Source organism: Lutra lutra, chromosome 8 (assembly GCF_902655055.1).
Source record: "Lutra lutra chromosome 8, mLutLut1.2, whole genome shotgun sequence".
NCBI lineage: Eukaryota > Metazoa > Chordata > Mammalia > Carnivora > Mustelidae > Lutra > Lutra lutra.
The window spans coordinates 132,994,161-133,014,945 of record NC_062285.1 but is presented as its reverse complement, the minus strand read 5'-3'; the positions used below and the strand labels follow the sequence as shown (position 1 = coordinate 133,014,945).

The following is a 20,785-nucleotide window of genomic DNA, read 5'->3' as shown; positions in this document are numbered from 1 at the left end:
AAGTATTATTTTATTCCTCCCCTTTGCAGGTGAGGAAACCAAGGCTCAAAGAGATTTAAGTCATTGCCCAAGACTATGTAGCTAATAATTAGTGAAGTTGGGTTTTATTTTTATTTTTATTTTTTAGAAGTTGGGGGAGAGTGAGAGAGGTAAACTTAAAGGCACCAATTCGATCTCACAACCCTGAGATCATGACCTGAGCTGAAATCAAAGAGTCATATGCCTAACAGACTAAGCCGCCCAGGCACCCCTGAAGTTTTTTTGTTGTTGTTGTTTTAATTTTATTTATTTATTTGAGAGAGAGAGCACACGGGAGAGCACAAGCAGGGGGGAAAGGGGGAAGCAGGTTCCCCACTGAGCAGGGAGCCTAATATAGGGCTCCATGGGATCATGACACAAACCAAAAGCAGACACCCAACTGAGCCACCCAGGCACCCCCTAAAAGTTGAGTTTTAAATCTGAATGTTAGATTGGAACATTGATGATACTTCTACCAAAAGAGCACATGTCTTTCCCTTATTTGCTTTTTTTTTTTTTAAGATTTTATTTATTTGACACAGAGAGAGACAACGAGAGCAAGAACATAAGCAGGGGGGGTGGGAGAGAGAAAGCAGGCTTTCCACCGAGCAGGGAGCCCGATGTGGGGCTCGATCCCAGGACCTGGGGATCATGACTTGAGCCAAAGGCAGACGCTTAATGACTGAGCCACCCAGGAGCCCCTCCTTATTTACTTTTAATTAAATATGTGTTCTGGGGTGCCTGGATGGCTCAGTGGGTTAAGTGTCTGCCTTCAGCTCCTGGGATCCAGTCCTGCGTCAGGCTTCCTGCTCAGCAGGGAGTCTGCTTCTCCCTCTCCCTCTGTAATCTGTGGCCTTTCTCGCTCTCTCTCAAATAAATGAGTAAAATCTTAAAAAAAAAAATGTTTGTGTGTGTGTGTGTGTGTGTTTTTTACATCTTACTTGCATGTTTGATTTTTCTTTAGTTGGTAGCAAATGTTATTTCCTTTCTGGTTCCCCTCCCCGGCCTACACTGAGGGGGTAATAATTCTGTATTATATTCCTCTAGTCCTGTAGAGTTTACAGATCACTTTCCTGTCCATTTTCATTTGATCTTGGTGAGCCCATTGAGATTTACATGTGGGCGGGGGGCGGGGGAGGGCAGGGTTTTAATCTCCTTTGGCAGATGAGGACATTAGTTGTCCGGCTTTGTGAGAGAATTTCCAAGGGTGGTAATAAGTGGCACAGGGAGAAGAGCATAGCTTTGGTTTTGAAGAGGTACACTGCCCTCCAGACTAAACTCCGTAGCAGTACCTTCTTTTTCTAACGAAGTCCGTGGACACAATCTATGAAATATGTGAGTGCGGCGGTCCTAGTAGCAAAGATTTGTTTGGAGGACTTGGAGCCTCACCCTCTGAGCATCCTTTTGACCCTGAAGCCCTCTCAGGCGATTGGAACACTCTTTGGAGACCACTGGGGAATAATCAAAGAAGCTTAGTGTCAAGCAGACCTGGGTTCAGAGTTTTAGTTACTGCCTGATGTTTCCCCTTGCTTTCGGGTGCTCATTTGTAAAGTGGGTGTGCTTCTGTAGGATTGCTGATGCATGTTAACCAACAAGCATGCCGGAGCCTAGCACAGTGGCCGCTTGGCTTCTCTGGAGGAGCCATCAGCCTGTCAGGAGGTCGAGGTTGGCTGCTCAGCATGTGCAGGGCTCCTGCTGGAGAGCGTGGGGAGCTTGTCGCTGAGGCTGCGCTCCCAGAGCTTACAGCGCTATACTTTGCACTTGACTGAGGGCTCACACATCACTTTTATCAGTCGTTGAGAACAGGAATGGGCAGACACATTTTGCAAAGGATCGGTGTGCAGATATTTTGCGCTTTGGGGGCCATCGGGCCTCTGTCGCAGCTGTTCAGCTCTGCTGCTGTGGTGTGTGAGCAGCCATAGATAGCATGGGGATGAATGGCTGTGGCTGGGTTCTAATAAACCCTGTTTGAGGGCACTGAATTTCATGGAATTTTCACATGTCATGAAATACGCTTCTTTGGATTTTTTTTCCCCAACCATTTAAAAAAAAATGTAAAAACCATCTCAGCTCATGGTCCGTGTGCAGATTGTACAAAAGCAAGTGACAGGCTGCATCTGGTCCATGGACCGCAGCTTGCTGACTCCTTATTTAGATATTGCTTGTTGACAGTGTACTTTTTAACCCTGTGAAGAGTAATTTAATTTAAAAAATGATTGCTATTAAGAAAGTAGTGATATCATAAAAGGCTTCATTTCACTGTAGAAAAAGGATTTGTTTTCCTCCATTTCCTTTCAAGAATTACTACATGTTTTAGTTTCTTTACCCTCTACAAAGTGGTTAAAATGCAGCTGTCCTTGTCCTGGGTAATGCTTACATGAAGAAGTTTCTGAATAAAGACTGTATAGTGTGGTGGAGAGACCATGCGCTGTGAGGGAGTCAGGAAACTTGGCTTTTTCATTAATTTTGACTTTGCATATATCACTTTGCTTCTTTGGGCCCTTCAGTTTCCTCCTAGAAATAAGGAAGTTCGAGATGATAATATTTGAGATCCTGGCAACTCTGACGTGCTTTTATTCTGTTCTTAGTTCTTAGTTCTTAGTTGTCTGGAACGGTGCTATTAAACAATTTTCATCTACAGAAGCTCTTAAATACTTCACCAGTTAGTGTTTGTTTTTTTTTAATTGTTTCACATTTATTGGGTTTCACATTGTGTTGGGGACTATTTACAATAGCAGTTTATTCCTGCTGTGCTGATGCTGGAGCCATTTCTGACGTGAACGGCAGCCGTGATTGAAGTTCCACATATGTTCTTGTAAAGGCTGCTCACTTCGTGTTCTGCCAGCCTGGGAGAGAGCTCACCTGTTTGGAGAAAAGCTTCAGTTACAAAATGAAGGGGGACTGGGGAAATCAGAAGAAGAAAAGGGCTGTCCTGATTATATAGGGGGCTGAGGAAAATTCTGTAACTGGAAGCCCTGTTCTCAAGTCTGAGTTACATTCAGAGGACTTTTAGGCTCTCCTGGGGTGGGAGGAGAAAAGGGATAGAGCCCCGGAGCAAGTGGCTATATCTGTTTTTGTCAACAGAGGGCACCCAGAGCAAAGCAAGTGCTCTGTGACATCGGAAGGCTGCGCCCGGCTCCCCAGCAGCCGCCCGGCAACATGCAGTGGACTCACGGTGCTGGACTCACCGTGCGACTGTCTCTTGCAGTTTGTTTGGTCTGTGCCCACATTCTCAGACGTTTTGTCCCACACTGAAGTCAGATATTTTATTTTATTATCATTATTGTTATTTGAAGGAGGCTCCATGCCCAGGGTGGAGCCCGGTGCGGGGCTTGAACTCAAGACACTGAGATCAGGACCTGAGCTGATACCAGGGTCAGATGCTTAACCGACTGAGCCACCCAGATGCCCCTATTTAAATTCATTAAAAGAAAAAAAAATCCCTGAAATCTTTTAATTTAAAAAATGTTTTTTTTAAGATTTCATTTATTTATTTGACAGAGAAAGCACAAGTAGGGGCAACAGCAGGCAGAAGGAGAGGGAGAAGCAGGCTCCTTGCTGAGCAGGGAGCCTGACATGAGGCTGGATCCCAGGACCCTGGTATCATGACCTGAGCTGAAGGCAGACGCTTAACTGACTGAGCCACCCAGGCGCCCCTAAAATCATTTTCTTAAAAGTAATACATGTTCTTTGAAGAAAGTTGAGAAAATATAGGAGACCAAAAGAATAAAATAAAAATGGCCTTAATATATTTAACTTTGGGGCACATCAATGGTCTGCTTTTTATTATTGCCTTTTGGGCGCCGAGGCTGATGTGCTGGATGACAACATGAAACAACAGGCATACGGCTTCTGTAAATAAGTTATTATTTATTGAGTACCTTCTGGGTGCCAGGCAGTATATTAATCACTTACATAGAGCTTCCCATTTAGCTTTGATAATAACTGCGTGCACTAGACGCGTCAGGTAGTGTTTTGCCCATTTTACAGAAGTGGAAACTGAGAGTGGGCAGAGTCACTCGTCAAGTACTTTGGAACCCAGATGTGTTGAAACTCCCAAACCCGTGCTTCTTTAGTGTCATTTACCTTCATTCCTTTCCATGGCACTGTAGGTCATGAGCCACTGCTCGGACGTGGGGGCGATTTAAAAATGTCTGTGGGGACAGGGAAACGAGATGTGGAAGAAGGGACACGAAAGGCAAGACAGAGCAGGGGTAGACTTTGAGACCCAAGCCAAGCTGCCATCCTGCCCAGTTATCTTGGGAAAGGGGTCGGCGGAGCAGCGGAGCACGGCATGGAATAGCAACAGGAGCAGTTGATCAGAAGGAACGAGGGCCGGTGTGTGGAAACCAGGGACGGGAGCCCGTCTCCCTCACTACATTTCCCTTCCTGAGGAAGTTGTAATTCCTTCGAGGCATTTTAAAACGGCTTTGTTGAATGTAATTCGATACTATGCAATTCATCCATTTAAAGTATACAGTTCCGTGGCTTTAGTATGGTCACAGAGTTGTTCAGCCGTCACCATGGTCAACTAGAACATTTTCATCACTCCAAAAAAAACCCCAAAACTATGGACCCCCAAGTCCTCATTTCCCAGTTCCTCTAGGCCCTTCTGCTTCACGCTGTGGGCAGCCACTAGTCTAGTTTCTGTCTCTGCCGATTTGCCCGCTCTGGATACTTCCTAGAAAATGGACCTTGTGATACGTGACCCATTTGTGTCCGGCTTCTTTCACTTAGCATGTTTTCAGGCTGCCCCCGCAGTGCGCCACGCACCAGTACTTCCTTCTTTGCTATTGTTAGATAACATCCCATGGGGTGCACACCGCACTTCTGATTCACGCTTTTATGTTGGGAAAGGAAAGGTAAAGAGAACGGGACAGAAAATGAGAACTCTTCCTCCTAATAGAAAGTGGAGGGAATGGGCGGCTGCCCTGCAAAGCCAGGCTGTCAGGCACTCTAGAGGAACTGTGAGCGGAGGCACAGGTACGTGGATGCCTGGCGGCTCCCGGAGTCGATGGTGGCACGGCGGCGGCTCTTCTGACCTGAGCACGTGCGGCGCTCGGGAGCTCATTGTGTTGCTCTCTGCGCCAGCCCGTGCCCCTGCTCCCTACAATCCCTCCTGTGGAACCCGAGAGGCCTTCGCCGATCTAATCTGGGTACATGTCCCTCGGTTGCGGCAGCTCCGTGTCTCCAGAGAGCCCTCTCCCAAGCGCTGCTGGTTTGTTGAGTGCTGGCAGTTGCGAGATTAGTTCTGACCGCACGATTTGTCCGGTGGAGAGGACACCCGGCGTCCAGGTCCTGACCTATTGGCCAGAAATAGCAACTGCCATTCCTGTGTCCTTCTCAGCATCCTGTTTGGAGGGCTCTGTGTGCCAGCAAACCGTGTACCCTCGCAGGTGCCAGGTGACTTCGCCGTTGTCCCGTCGCTTTCCATTGCTTTCTTTCCTGGCTTACTGTTCAGGGAACAGAGAGTCCTGATGGGACTTCAGGGGCCAGGACTGTAAGTCCCAAAACCTTGTTGTTTGTGTTCCAGAAAGGTTCTAGCTGGCTTTCTCCTCTGCCTGAACTTCTAGTCTAGTTGAGAGAGGAAACTGTCATCGCTTGAGAGTACATTGTCATACCCCAGCTCTCCTGTGGCCTGTCTGCCATGACACGGGAACACAAGTGCAGGGTAGGGAGCATTGTCTTGGCCCTCAGATCCCCTTGAATGTCAGGGCTGGTTGTCATCGCATCGCTCTGTTCTGCTGTCGGGGAAACCGAGTCTCAGAGAAGTTGACTACGCAAGGCTGTGGTCCCATGGGCTTAGAGCTCTGGCTGGTGGCGGAGCTGGGTCTGTGGTAAAGAACCTTTGTTCTCAGGCCGGTGCCTTTCCCCTTCTCATGGCGCGGTTTCCTGATGGCTGTGTGCTGTCATGACCAAGGAGTGGCCTAGCCCTGCACTGGTCCATCAGCAGTGCATGTTTTACGGTGTGTGTATGTGTGTGTGTGTGTGTGTGTGTGTGTGTGTGTGTGTGAATGTGTGTGAGACAGCTTGACAGATTGGGATTGTGAGGATGAAAATTTGTCAAGTAAGAAAGAGCAAGAGCACTGGATTGTGAGTTTGGGTGCCGCTGGCTGATAGAACGCTGTCCCTTCTGGTCCTCCCCGATGCAGCTTTGCAGTGAGAAGTCATCTTTTTGATGATAGGATTGTCATTCTTCGAGAGCCCCCGTGTCTATTTGCTAAAAAAATGTATGTGCTGCCGCACCAAGCCCAACAAGCAGTCATCTTGTCGTGTCTGTCTGAAAGTGCTGGCTCGTGGCTGCCAGCTCCATGCTCAGTGTCATTTTCTTCCCGGTGTGTCATGAAGAGAACTGACCCACGGTTCTTCTCCCACAGTGCATGGCCCGGCTCTCCTTCCCCTCGCTCTTGGTTGGCGCGTAGAGCTCCAGAGTGCGCCTCATGTTCCGGCACCCCTGCCCCGTGACGCGGACAGATTTCTGCAGCGCGACCCCAACTGCTGGCATCAGCCTTAAAAGCAGCCCGTTCTTAGAGGAACACAAGCTCTGGGCAGTACTTCCCTTTGTCCCCATCATGTCCTGTCTGTCCTGCCCTCCCTCACCAGCTTGAACTGCTGTGCAGGGATAGGTGGTGTCCTTCGCTCTTCCCCCAGCACCTGGCACGTTGCACAGTAGATAGTCAATAAATAGCCTTTGCCATCTTGGTGCTGTTTACCAGTCTCCGGTGGGGCGGGCAGTGTAAAGGTGCAGGGATGCTAATACACTTGTCATTTGGTGCTGTTATTTCTTCATAGAAGTTGCTTTATGGTCTTTAGGAATAATTTATAGTGATGGCTACTATTTATTGAATGCTGACGGTGCAGCCAATCCTGTGTGCAGTACGCGCCCCCCCCGCCCCCCGCCCCAGTTCCCCACCATTCTTAGCAGCCTTCCCTAGGCGATAGGGGGTGAAAGCCCAGTCTGGCAGATGAAGGCACTGAGCTCTGAAGAGGTTTACGTCACAGAGCTGGAAAGCGGTGGAATAGGTATTTGAACCTGGGCCTACCTGACAATGGAGCCTGTTTTTAATAACCACGTGGCGTCTCCTTGAGTAGTTAATTTGCTGAGCATTCCTGAAAAAGAGAGCTGAGTCACTCATGTTCCCTGGGACTTAGAAATGAGACATCTGTGTTAGCAAAGGGCACTCGTAGCATAGTTTGGATTAGATTTGGCTTTGGGATTATAGAGCAGAAACAAAAGGGAGCCATAAGGAGCCTCTGCCACTTCCTGAAGCTGATTTGCTTTTGGCTGCGTGTTGAGGAGTCTTTGCTCTTTGAGTCCACCGTGGGTCAGGTCATTCCTAGCCTGCACCTTTCCTGAGGGATGGGTCTGCCTGGCCATTCTGGATTGTTTTGGGTGGGCCTCGCCCTGGTTCCTGGGCTCACACTGAGGCAGGCTTGTTTTGGTCCCTGGGCTGACTTATTTCTTCAAGGGTCTCCTGTTTCCATCCTTTATTAGGAGACCTTCTCTTTGATTTTATTTTGATCCACCCTCTTACCCCCCAGCCCCCATTTCAGTTACTGGGAGTTTAGAATTGAGCTGGTGACCTGTGGCTGTATGTAGGAACACAGGGAATGCAGGTTTTGGTGGCTCCTCAGTGACAGTCCTGTGGAGTCCCCGTAGAGTCTTGGGGATAGGACTGGCTCTCTGACTCTCTGCTCAGAACTGAAATATTTTGGTATACCCTTGAAATGGGAGAGGAACTTCTGAGGAAACAAGAGTTGTTGGGGCCAAAGGTTTTGAGGAGACAGGCCCTTCTGCACTCTTCCCTGGGGGAAAGAATACAGCCAAGATTGAAGGGCATTGCCTCAGCCAATTCAGTTAAGTGGCCCCGTCCTGGATTAATAACTTGGGCAGACTTCCCAGTGGATTTGGCAAGGTATTGGGTTTCTCTCTCCCCCAACCCTCCCTTCTCTCTGCTCTGCACATGTGTGCTAACATAATTACAGAGAGGTTGCATCTTGCAGTAAGATATCCTTTTTAAAAAGGAGGGCTGTCTCCTGAAGAGGACGGAGAGAGATTCAGGGGGAGAGAATGTGCTTGTGTAGTCTCATCATGTTTTTTGAATGGCAGACTTGGAGAAAAATGGTACCGTGGAGGCCAGCAGGCTGGTTCCCCGCTTCAGGGGCCAGGGGGCAGGCAGGATGGTGGCCGTGTTGATTTCAAGCACCTAGAGCAGGAAGGTTCCTTACTAATTTTGTGCTAGACCAGTATTAAAACTGCCTTTTTGCACTGGCTCGCTCCTCCAGATTGTATTACTAAGAATCTGGTCATTCAAGAACAAGTGCTCTGTTGTTCATGAAGGTCAGAGGTTACAGTCTTCTGAGTTTGGTGGTCAAGTGTTCAGAAATATTTTACAGATTTAGTTGAAAACCTGAGCAGATGCTCCTGCTCTTGTTTACCCGCGGGGATCGGGTGACGTTCTTCCCCACCCCTCGGGAAGTCGACCAATCACAGCAAGGAGTGGATTTCAGTGCCTCCCGGGCCTCCTCCCGTCGGAGTCTGCCCAGCCCAGGCTCTCTGGAGCCTTGGCCGAGGCTGAGCACTTAACTCTTGGGTGTCTGAATCACGGGGAGCTGTTGACCTTGCAGTTCGCTTGTTCCCTAGTTCACGTGGGCTCTCTGAGCCTGTATGATGTTAAGCTAAGCTTGCTTGTGCCCTCAAGGGAATGTTCCCAGTGAGGCAAGGTGCATGCACTAAGCTTGCAGAAGCTGATTTTAAGCCTTTATGCTGCCAGTAACCAGCGGTGTAACCTTGGGAAAGTTACTTTCCCTACTTGGACTTGATTCCCTTTCTGCTAAGTTAAGTGGAAAGGAAAGGGGGAGAGCAAACATATGTGACACAGCGATCTATGCCAGCCACTGGTGTTTCACGTATGGCTCTCCTGAGGTGTGCGGACAGACGTGCAGCCTACACTGCGTGCCTCTTCTGAAGCAGTTTGCATTTTGCGCTTTGCCGTCTGCAGGGCACATGCCATTCACCCGATTTTCTAGATGAGAAGAGTGAAGGCTAGGGAGGCTGTCCGACTTGCCCAAGGTCAAAGCTAGGAAGGCCCATCTGGCTCTAATGCCCAGGCTTTCTTCCATTCCACTGGGCCGGCTAAAAAAGCCCTAGAAGTACTTCCAGCATTTTCATTCTCCTGCTCTGAAAGCTTTAACTCCTTAGTGGCTTTTAGTCCTGTCCTGTGGAAGCCCAAACACGGCTGTCTTCCCCTTCACAGCCCTGTCCCTAACACGACCCAAGTGACTTCAACAGTCTTGTCATCTCCTGAGTCATGAAGGAAGATGGCGCAGCCACCCATTCTCCCCTTCCCTCCATAGAGAAGTGCGCATCCTTTCTAGCCACCATCTCCCGCTCCCTATGCTTCCTGCGCATCCCCCCTCCCTCATGCACAGGCAGGTATTTCCTTTTCCTCTGTGGCTGGTGTTTATGGTTGTCGGGTAAGTATTTCTGATTTAAGGGAGGGGTGCAATTTTGAAGAGAGTAAAAAAAAAATAAAAGAACCAAAAAACCCCACGTCCTTTACTTGAAGCTTTTCTGTGACATAGATCCTGCAGTATTGGCTTTACTCCTACCAGGAACCCCTGACATCTGTCTCCCCAACCCCACCCCGCCCTGTGTTAGAAGCTCCCCCTTACGAAGAGCTTTGTTTTTCATGATAGTCCCCGTAAATTCTCCTAGCCATCTGTTATAATAGGGACATCTTGCCCAGTGTGTTTCTTTCCCTGCAGGTTTTCCTTTAAAAGTCACAGAGAAAATAGTTCTCTTTAGGGGAGTTCTCATCGATATTCTGTTGCTACCAATTTAAAAGAAATTATAGTAGTAGCCCTAACATGTCAGATTTGCCAAGGAGGCATTTTCTGTCCTTTTTTGTGCACTGAGAAGAAATGACAATAAACAGATCAATGAACAATTATAATTATTTAGACAGGCACTAACCTAAGTGTTGTATATACATTATTTCTGATTTTCATAATAGCCCCGCATTTATAGACGAAGAAATAGCTATTGAAAGAGGTTAGGTTAGAGTCCTTGCTCAAGGTCAGAGCCTGTGAGTGGTGATTTGGCAATTTGATGCCACTTCCAAAACCAGGTTCTTTCCTTAGTACCATGCTGCCTCCAGAAAATGATCTTGAGGGTTCATTTAAGCATCTGTGGCCATGCTTCAGCTCTGATCACCCCAGAAAATCTATGTCTTCCTTTAAAAAGGGAAGTACCATGTTACATGATAAACATCAGAGTTGAAAACAAATTTTCAAGAGAGGTGTTATTTTCTGGTCTTTGCCAACTTTTACAGTCAGGTAATTTTTACTGATGTTTAGTTTGAATTACTTTCACTGAAACTGAAATCCATCCCTTCTGGTTATAAATGAAAATACTAAATAGCTACTCATCATCAGATCCTGGAGAGTTAGGAATTTCACTTTGAATTAGGGTGGGCAGGAAGAGGTGGGCCTTAGAAGAGGAGTAATATAAAGGTAGATAGAGAAAAGCAGGTTGAATTTTCTTGGAGTAAGGAAATACTATCATTTGCTCCAGCATTTGGTATATCCTCTGTTCACCTGTCTTTGAGCATGTGAGAGTGGGGACAAGAACCCACAATGCAAGGCGGCTAGATATTAATTACGTAGGCTTTAGGCTTCTCCCTCCTTTCAGGACCCACTTAGGATTCACTTCCGTTAAAGTTCTTTTGGGCTCTCCCGGCTCTCTTGAGTTGTGTGCAGTGAGACATTCACGCAAGAGAAGTATATTTTACTAGGTGGTCCCTGCCATCCCGGATCAGCCTAACAAATATTTCAACAACGAGTACTGTGTGCCTATTATATGCCAGTCACCTGGCATAACACCAATGATCCTGAAATGGGTAAGACATGACCACTGACCTGGAGGCTCTCATAATCGAATTTGAAGTCTCATTCAGGATATAAAACCTACAGACACAGAATTAACAAAAGGCAGTTATACGCTCAAGGTTGTGAAAAAAATAAGTGAACCAGGGATGGCACATTTTACCAGCTTCAGAGATCACAGGGGTTCAGGGTTGCCTGCATAGTAAAGACAGGGTTCATTTACAATCTCGTCTAGGGTGTGGGGCGGGACAAGGCTAGTGCAAGATGGGGTATGGCTCATGCCCCTCCTGGGGAAAGGAGGCAGTGAACACGGCTCACTGGAGGAGGATAAGGCCCTTACCCTTCTGGAATCGGTGGTGGAGGCCCAGCAGTCGGCATTTTAAGTGGCAACGTGGAGGTGCCGGCGGCTTGTGTGACACAACAGCAGCTTGGTCCCTGAGATCACAGGTTTTACGAAAAAATTAAGCAATCTCTGTATTTCTCTTTCGGTTCCTTGGTTAGCTTTTGAAAACGGTATTCTCTATTGTAGAAACCTTGACATTTATTCTTGTTGGGTTTTTAAAAGGTAGAGAACTTTAAGCTAAGTCATACGTTGCTGAAGACTTTAGGAGGCCCGTTTGCCAGAAGCACGCCTCACTTGCGTAGCAAGAGCCAGCAAGTTCTTGCTGGTTGTCAGATACTTTATTAGGTTCCCTTGCGAAAAGCTCACCTAATGAAGAACCCCTCTCTCTCCCCCATTTTGGGTCCTGAAACTTACCTAAACCCTCCAGTGGGAAAAGGCATAGGGAAAGGAGATTCATCTCTCCCTCTCCCCTCTCCCTAGCTTCATAGTAGCTTAACTTAAGTACCCTGTGAAGGTAAAGATAAACGTGAGAACCTTCAGGATGAAAAGAACATTAGAGAGGAGAGAAGTCAGGGGAGGTCATATCAGGCTTAAAGTGGAAACTATGTTACAACCTAAGCAAGGAGCAACTGATAGGTCTATAAATAGGATTTTATCTCCTCATAGAGAATGTTTGGCATGGTTGTAGCTTCCCATGTGGGGGACTGTTATATTTGCTAAAAATAAACTGTGTTTCAGAAATGATTAAAGTAAGTCCCACTGAACTCATTTATGTTATTAAAAGTGTAGTCATAGCCTGAAAATAAGTTTATAGAGTTTAGTATGTACTATCTTTTGGGAGAACTTTGATACTGAAGCCATCAGTTAGATCTGGGATAGAATGGTCTGGTTCACTTCGGCATAGATTAGATAGATTACCTTCTCAGAAAGTAATCGGTGTTTTTAGTTTTCCTGCTGGGTCAGAAGACCCCCAACCCGCAGTCATACACCAGACTCACAAACAGGCATTATAAAATAAGTGTGTCATCTAGGGAAGGTAAAATAGTTTGAATTCCCCAGAAATCGTACAACTTAATTAGAGCAGGTTGGATATGGCCATTCAGAGGAGGATGCAAAGTTGGCAGGCAGTACAACCTCCGACAGCCCTTCTCGGAACAAAAACCTTCAAGATGTCTGACTTTGTTTCTCACACTCCTGTTATCTTGATTGTAACCCTTTAAAACGTGTGGCAAATTCTTGGCATCTGTCTGCCTGTCACCTAATCTTTGACACCCCTGGCTGGCTTGTTTTCTTCCTGCGAGTGTATTTGAAATTAGTAAAAAGCATCTGTTAATTTCAGTATCCTCCTAGAAGGTTATGAGAAGCTGAAATTTGGCTAATAGTAGACTTGCTTAAAGCATATTCCTCAAAGTTATTTGACCAGGGAATACTTTGTGAACTGAAACGTGTGGAACCACACAGTGAGGTGTGACTCATGCATGATGTGGGCCGGGATGATAGTAGTCCCCAGAAATGGTTTCTTTTCTTTTCTTTTTTTTTTTAAAGATTTTATTTATTTATTTGATAGTCAGAAATTACAAGTAGAGAGGCAGGCAGAGAGAGAGGAGGAAGCAGGTTCTCCACTGAGCAGAGAGCCCGATGTGGGGCTCGATCCCAGGACCCTGAGACCATGACCTGAGCTGAAGGCAGAGGCTTTAACCCACTGAGCCACCCAGGCGCCCCCAGAAATGGTTTCAAAGACGAGCTAATGGCTTCAAGAAGTGAGTTACTTTTTTTTTTAAGGCTTCGAACCATATTTTGAAGATGTTAAATCATTTTAAAGTATAAGCATGAAAGAGATTAAGCCATTTTTTGTTTTACGTGCACTGCCCGCTCCTGAGCGCACCGGTTACAGAAAGTCTTTTCGTAGCAGGCGGTCTCGCTTGTTCTCCTTTTTTCTCAGATCCGGCATCCACTTTGAGTGCTGTGTGCATGTATTGGTGTTTTCTTTCGAATGAATACATTGTAGAAGTAAACCGTTGCTAACATCCATCTAAAAATTGTGGGGCTGCCTCCTGACCGTTGGTGAAATGCTGAAATAGGTTTATGTACTCCCAAGGTGTCACATTCCCTAAGTGCTTTAACCCTTTTACTGCTGTGCCTCTTTTTCTTCCCTTAACAACCACTCAGCTCCCTCTTCCCCCAATACTTTAGAAAAGAAAGCCGAGGTTCTCCTGATAGGGTATTTTCTGAAAGGTGAAGAGATAAGAAAATTGGTGAGGTGGGCTTGACAAGTTCATGGAATTCCTTGGATCCCAAACCCCAGTTTCCATGTAATTGCTTTCATGTAAATTTCGTTTTGTGACTCCCACTACTAGTCAGCTGTTCTAGCAGTAATTGGCAATGGTAATGATAGATGTAACGCTCTGATTACAGACTAGTTAGCATCGTCTGTTTGATTTGAGTCTGACAGTATCCCTGTGATGTCGGCATTGGTGTCCCTATTTTATAGACAATGAGAAGAGAGAGAGAGAGAGAGAGTGTGTGTGTGTGTGTGTGTATACACATACATACATATACATTTGACTGTTTTTCATACCGGAATCCGGAAATTAAGTTAAAGTTGTATTTCTACCATTTTGGTGTGGAATGGTTAGGGACAGTACATTAGGGAAATAGACTAGTTGACTTTTTGGCCTAGACTTGCAGCCTAGACATTTAAAGATTCTTTCATAATTTCTGTCATAGTCATCAGGTAAGCACGCTATTAATGTGCATAGAGCTTTCCTCTTCCCCTTTGCCTTGCTTGTGTTCACTTCTCCCCTCTCTCTCACTCACTCTCTCAAATAAATAAATAAATAAATAAATAAATAAATAAATAAATTCTTTAAAAAGTATAAAATAGTCATATAGTGAAAAGTTGTTCCTTGATTTTGGTCTTGAGCCCTCGCAGTGCCTATCCCCTGGAGGCAATGGGTGTTTTACCATTTTGTGTATAATTCCTCATTTTTTTTCTTTTCAATGCTGTTGTGCTATGCATTGTTCTGAACCTTTCTTTTATCTCTTAAAAATATGTAGTAGAGTATTTCCTAACAGTATTTTAAGAACTTTCTCCCCCCTGCCCAGGCTATACGGTGCTCTGTTGTAAGGAGGAACCATACATAATTCATTGAACAGAAGGATCTTGTCTTATTCTCCTATCTGTCCCTGCTCTGTAAACATTTGTTCATATTGGTTGAACTTAACATTTGTTCATGTTGCTTGAACTGAGTTGAATTTGACTATGCAGAATATTTTAGGAATGAGTTATTTCTGGTGGTGGTGTATTCCAACTCCCTGAGAGGATTTTCCCTTCTCTGAGCACCAAGATGTTTAAGTTATTTTGGAAACAAATCCTTGTAAAAGGTATTATGTAACTATATATTTCTTTTTCATAGTATAATAGTAGACACTTTTCTTAATGGTTTTAACACAGTTGTCAACATCAATTATTGTTTCTGACTTAAAGGATGATACTTCAGGAGCATCTGCTGGCTGGGCCTTACCGTATAGTCCCATTTTGCATTTTGATATCTTACCTGGTTTTTGGATTTTTTTTCTCTTGGTCCCTCGTGCTCCTGATGTGGCTGCCTCTGACATAATAGTCCCCTTTCCTCTGGTACTTAGTCCTTAACTGCTTCCAAGTTCCCTTTTCCTAATTTGCCTTTCAAATGTTCAGTGGACAAGTAGCCAGATAACCAGGACAGAATTCACTTCTAAAATAAAAATAGATAGATCGAGAGAGAAGGCCTGGCAGAGCTTTATTGCTGATGAAAGTACACGAACACTTTGGTATTTTGGACACTTAGGGAGCCATTTGCTTCCTAGTTATTACCATGTTCTAAAACAGCTCTGTCCAATAGAACTTTCTTTGGCACTGGAAATGTTTTATATCTGCCCTGTCTGCTGGCCTCATGTGGTTCTTGAGCACTTGAAATGTGGCTAGTGTGACTGAGGAACTGAAAATTCAGTATTAACTAAATTAAATTCATATAATGACTAGTGGCTGCTATGTCAGATGCATGATTCTAGACTCTAGATGATTAACTTGTTTACAGCAAGTGTGGTTACAGTGGAGTTTGGATTGGGATGCTGTTCTATTGTGCTGAGCAGAATAAATTTATGGTATTGGAAGAGAGGCAGTTTGGAATGTTGATGTTCAGATTACCTTAAAGTAAATGGTTAGATTGGAGCTGCTTTTTCATATTAATATTACGATTATTTCAAACTGTTATTCTAAAGCCATTGGTGCAGGCATGTATTTATGGTTTCTAGCTGTGGTAAAGCTTTGAGTCCTTTTGGTTACTAGGGCAAAATTAGTAGCACTCTCACTTTATTTATAGGACTTGGTTAGACAGTTGCCTGAGCGCCAGAAACGCCTACAAATAACTTTGACCTTTCCTAATAGAAAGTCAAGGGATAAAATGTTCCATAGTGGAAGATCTCAGTTGTATGTGGTATACACAAAATACTACTTTTTAATGGAGAAAACAAAATAATACTAAAAACAAATAGGAACCCAAAGGAATCAAGAAGTGATAGATTTTGATATCAACTAGGAAGAAAATAAACCAAGCGCAGTAGGAGAGGACGCAGTAGGAGAGGAAGCACCTCCAGCGAAAGAGAGAGGTCTGGAGAGTTTTCTTTGAGGAGGTGTTTTTAAGTTGAGGCCTGAAGATAAGAGGGAGCCGGCCTTGCAGAGGATGAGGAAGGATTTCAAGGAGAGGGAATAAAGGAGTTAAGGGGTGCCGGGGAGAGGGATGGACTTGCTCTAGATCAGGAACTGGCATGAGGTCAGCTCATGTAGGCATGAGCCTAGAGATTGAAGGTAAGATAATGATACGCACTAAACTTGGAGAGGCAGGCTCTTAGCAGATCATATAGGACCAGTCTTAAAGGCCATTATATGGAGTTTAGATAGAGAACATTTTTTAACAATTTAATTATTTTATTTATTTGAGAGAGAGAGAAAACGCATGCGTGCGTGAGCACATGAGTGAAGGCAAGGACAGAGGGAGAGGAGGACGCGGAGAATCTCAGGCCAGCTCCCCACTGAGCGCAAAGCCCAGCTTGGGGCTCCATCCCCATGACCCGGAGATCATGACCTGAGCTGAAGGCAGATGCTTAACAGACCGAGCCACCCAGGCGCCCCCAGGAAGCAAACATTTTTAAGTGTGACGTGACACTGTAGAATCAGGGAAGTGATATGATCTGAGTTGTGTTTTAAAAACTCCCTCCAGCTGCTCTGCGATGAATGTTTTGAAGGGGAGCCACAGCGAAAGTGGAGGAAGCCCAGAGATGTCCAGGAAGGAGCTGCTGGGCCTTGGGCTAAGGTGGTGGTGGTGGAGACCGGGAAGTCAGACACGCAGGACTTGCTAATGGGTTTCGTGTGAGGGGTGAGGGATCTGGGAGGGAACTCTGCCTTTCATAATTGCCTGCTGGTACCACTTAGTGGGGTAGGGAACACCAAGTATATATTAGATTTCTTGGTGGTGGTGGTGGGAATTAAAGCCCATTGTGGGGCACATGTATGTTCGATTCATCTATGAGATAGTGAAGAGTCTTACTGGAGTGTGAGAAGAGGTCTAGGCGGGGGGTATAAGTTTGTAATTATTAGGATGTGGGTGGCATATGAAGCAGTGGGAACGAGTGAGATAACTCAGAATAAAGACAATGAGCCAGGATTGAGCCCCAAGGAGCACTGCTTTTTGAGAGATCTGTTGAGGGAGAAGCCAGAAAAAGGCACTGAGAAGAAGTAATCAGTAATATAGGGGAACCCCCCTCCCCAGGACTGCAGTGTCTCAGAAGCTTAGAGAAAGAGAGTGTTTCAAGGAAGTTGCCAACTTTGTTGAATCCTGATAAGAGGTGAGATAAGTTGAGGACCGCATTGAGTTAAGTGACAGGGAAGTAGCTGACATTGGCCAGTCAGTTTAATGGAATAGAGAGCTTGGAAACTTTGAGTAGATTGAAGAAGAAAAGAGGGGTGAAGTAGAGACCAGGTGTGGTCAACTTTTTTGAGAAGTATCACTGTGAAGTGGTGAGCTGGGAAATGGTAGGGAGGTAAGGGGTCAAAGGAGAATTTTATAAAAACTGACATTCATTTAGTCACTTGCCTGTTATTGAACATTGTTTTTTTCAAGTTCTTTCGCTCATACAGATTGCTACGATGAACTTCTTTCTACGCTTGTGGGGCTTTTCTTTCTTTCTTTCTTTTTTAAAGATTTGTTTATCTGTCAGAGAGTGAGAGAGAGCGAGCACAAGCAAGGGGGAGCAGCTGGCAGAGGGAGAAGCAAGCGGAGGGAGAAGCAGGCCCCCCACCGGGCAAAGATCCAAATGTGGGACCTGATCCCAGGACCCTGGGACCACGACCCAAGCCAAAGGTAGACGCCTGACTCAGCCACCCAGGTGTCCCTTGTGGGGCTTTTCTAAGATAGGCTCCTTGGAGGTGGGATTGCTGAGCCACAGGCCACGCATGTTTCAGAATGTCATAGATACTGCCCAACTGACCTCCAAAGTGGTGACGCCACTGTATACTTCCCGCATCGCTGCATGAGAGCAGTGGGAGGTTTTCTGAAGATGGACGTATGTTTATTTGCTGGCCTGACAGTGATGAGTAGAGAGGGGAGAGATTGATGGTTCGGGAGAGGGAATGATCAGCAGAGCAGTGCAGTCCTTACGTAGGTGCCTGGGGAGGGGTGCGAGCACAAGAGGTGAAATGGGCCTTGATGCCAAGGATGCTTCGATCATTGTAAAAGAGCACAAGGGAGAGGAGATGCATGCATTTCTAGGTAGGGTTGTGGATTTGGTGGGCAGAAGACTGTCTGAATGCTTCTCTTTTATTTTTATTTATTTATTTATTTATTTTGGGTAAAGGTTTTATTTTATTTTTATTTTTTTAAAGATTTTATTTATTTATTTGACAGAGAGAGATCACAAGTAGACAGAGAGGCAGGCAGAGAGAGAGAGAGAGAGAGGGAAGCAGGCTCCCTGCTGAGCAGAGAGCCCGATGCGGGACTCGATCCCAGGACCCTGAGATCATGACCTGAGCCGAAGGCAGCGGCTTAACCCACTGAGCCACCCAGGCTCCCCTAAAGGTTTTATTTTTAAGTAACTTCTGCACTCAACATGGGGCTTGAACTTACAACCCCGAGATCAAGAGTCATGCGCTCCACTGTCTCAGACAGTCAGGTGCCCCTGAATGCTTCTTTTTTAAAATGAAATATTTGGATAGAGCAACAACCGAAAGTTGGATGGGGGGGAGAGGTTGAAATAGGTTTGAGGAGAAGGTAAGAGTGGAGTCATTTTGGAGAGTGGGAAGCTTACAAGGGCAGCTTTGGTGGAATTGCTTGGCACCGTCAAGGGCCCATTTGAGCTTTGTGATCATGAACTTGTAGTCAAGTCGGTCAGCTTGGTTATGTGATCTCTTTCCAGCAGCGTTCAGCTGTGTGGGCACAGGCACAGAGAAGGCAGATAACTGTTTCACCAAGTTTGGAGTTTTGCCACGTGGCAGGGATGGAGAGGACACATGATTGAGGGTATTTGCAGAGGAGGGATTATAATTATGGACCATTGGAATGACAGTTGCACAGAGGAGGGAAAGGAGGACATGACTGGAGTGGGTAGATAATGAAAAAGTGGTCGGGATAGGGACTTCCCAGGAGGGCAGAAATTGTACTGGAGGGGGTACCAGAGTGAGTAACTTGGACGTATGGGAGCTCATTTGAGAGTATGGTTGAAATATAATAAGGAAAAACAGAGCTTTCTTAAGATAATGTATTTTCTTCTTTTAGGGATAGTTGTTCTGTGTAGGGTAAGAGCTCTAATATCCCCAAGTTGCCTGTAGCTGTTCTGAGAGGTGAGCTTGGGACACACCCTTTCTTTTCTCCGTGTGTGCATCTCGAGCTTATGTTAGAGATCATAGAAGGTGACCACAGTTTCCAAGAGGTTTCTGAAACTGTGCTCTTAGTGACATAGGTCCTAGGGAGCAGGAGCGGTCCTTGACCAGAGCTGCAGCCTTTGGAAGCTCACACACAGCGTGTGTCCCCCGAGCTCCCGGCCTCACCTCCATCATTTGTTGCTGGAGGCCTTGGTGATGGGCAGAGGTAGCCTGCAGGGTTATTTCTAGGGTAAAACGTCCATCGATTCTGTCACTCTCAATAAGATTTTACCAGTGAGTAAGTGTGTGCAGGGGACACCATCTTGGAATCCCACAGCCTTGTGTTCAGCTTTGGGCTCCTTTGAGCCCCAGTTTCCTTTTATATGTGAAAAGGATAAAGTAGGGTCTGCCGCACAGTGATACTGTGAAGGTGTAAGGAGAAAATGCCTGCCCAGTTCCAGCGCGGAGTCTGTCCTGGGTGAGCTGGCCGCTGGTGGTGTCTTACACCAAATCCGTTAAGCCCAGGAGGAATGCTCCCCCTCTGTCTTTGAGGTTGAAGGTGGAAGGTGGCCACTCTGTCTCTCCTTCCTGAGTCTGCTGTTTTGTGAGGGCGGTGAGCTGTCTGGACCAGCTTTTCAGACTTTTGTGCGTGCAGACCACCTGGGGCTTTATTTGGATTCTGTAAATCAAGGCTGGGGGCCTGAGAGTCTTCATATTTAAGTAGCTTCCAGCCGACTGACTGACCCTGACCATGACCGACCCTGACCGTAGTGCTGCTGAGGCTAGTCCGTGGGTCAGATCTTGAGTAGCAGAATTCTATTAGAGAATTGCCCTGTGGGAATCCTTTCTATTTTAAGCTGAGAGGAGGCAAGGTTAAAAGAGCCCTATTCTTTCAACTTTCTTTTTTTTTTTAAGTCAAATTCGGTTGGACCTCATGTGGCCCATGTCTATAGCTCAGTGTTGTGGGGAGTCTGTATTGTCTCTACCCATCCCGAAGGTGAAAGGAATATACATTATGGAGAGAAGGTTGCCTTTGGATTTCTTTTGGAAATCTTCAGGGCCTGATTTCTCAGGTAGATGTTTACGGAATTGTCTTGGCTCCCCAGAGGTGCACACGTCCCCCACCAGCCTTCTGCACCCACAGAGAAACTTGCATAAAACAGGCAGTCTCTTGAATTGTTAGACTCTGTGTCAGAGACTACAAAATGTGGCTCCAAACCCTTTCTGGTGGGCCAGACTCTCCACATTATGAAATCTAGCCCTTTCAGAAGCAGGAATTCAGGATGCATTATATGGTTAGAATCACTGGCAGCATCCATATTGCTGTCCCTGGTAATCTGATTTTTCTTTCTCGGAAGCACGCGTGCCAGACTTGCTCTATGGGCCCTCCCTGGGACATTTCCTCCTCCGAAGCTCCGGTTTACATGCTCCGTCCTCTGAACTAACATACAGGCCCATAAACCTCAGAGCACGGTCACACAGTCTGATAAAATGTTCTCAGAGAATGAGGTATGCACCCTCATCCTCTGTGTCATTGAAGACCGTGATCTTCCTCACAGTGCCTTCGTAGTGTGGAATGGTTGTACTTTTGTGTCTCTTAATCCGAATCCCGAGTAGCTATAAAATATGGGTTTCCTCCTTTG

At 46.0% G+C, this 20,785-nt stretch overlaps 1 protein-coding gene and 1 long non-coding RNA gene across 18 annotated transcripts in view; one reads left to right on the top strand and one right to left on the bottom strand.

Moving 5' to 3' along the window:
• The window catches only part of RBFOX2 (RNA binding fox-1 homolog 2), a 272,690-nt gene that overhangs the window by 100,509 nt on the left and 151,396 nt on the right, over nucleotides 1–20,785 (top strand). The gene's annotated exons all lie outside the window — the stretch shown is intronic.
• On the bottom strand, nucleotides 2,688–11,773 carry LOC125107387 (uncharacterized). The gene is made up of 4 exons (XR_007129532.1): nucleotides 11,663–11,773; nucleotides 11,246–11,340; nucleotides 7,062–7,128; nucleotides 2,688–2,880 (listed from the first exon to the last, which is right to left on the bottom strand). It is a non-coding gene; the product is annotated as an uncharacterized LOC125107387 (long non-coding RNA).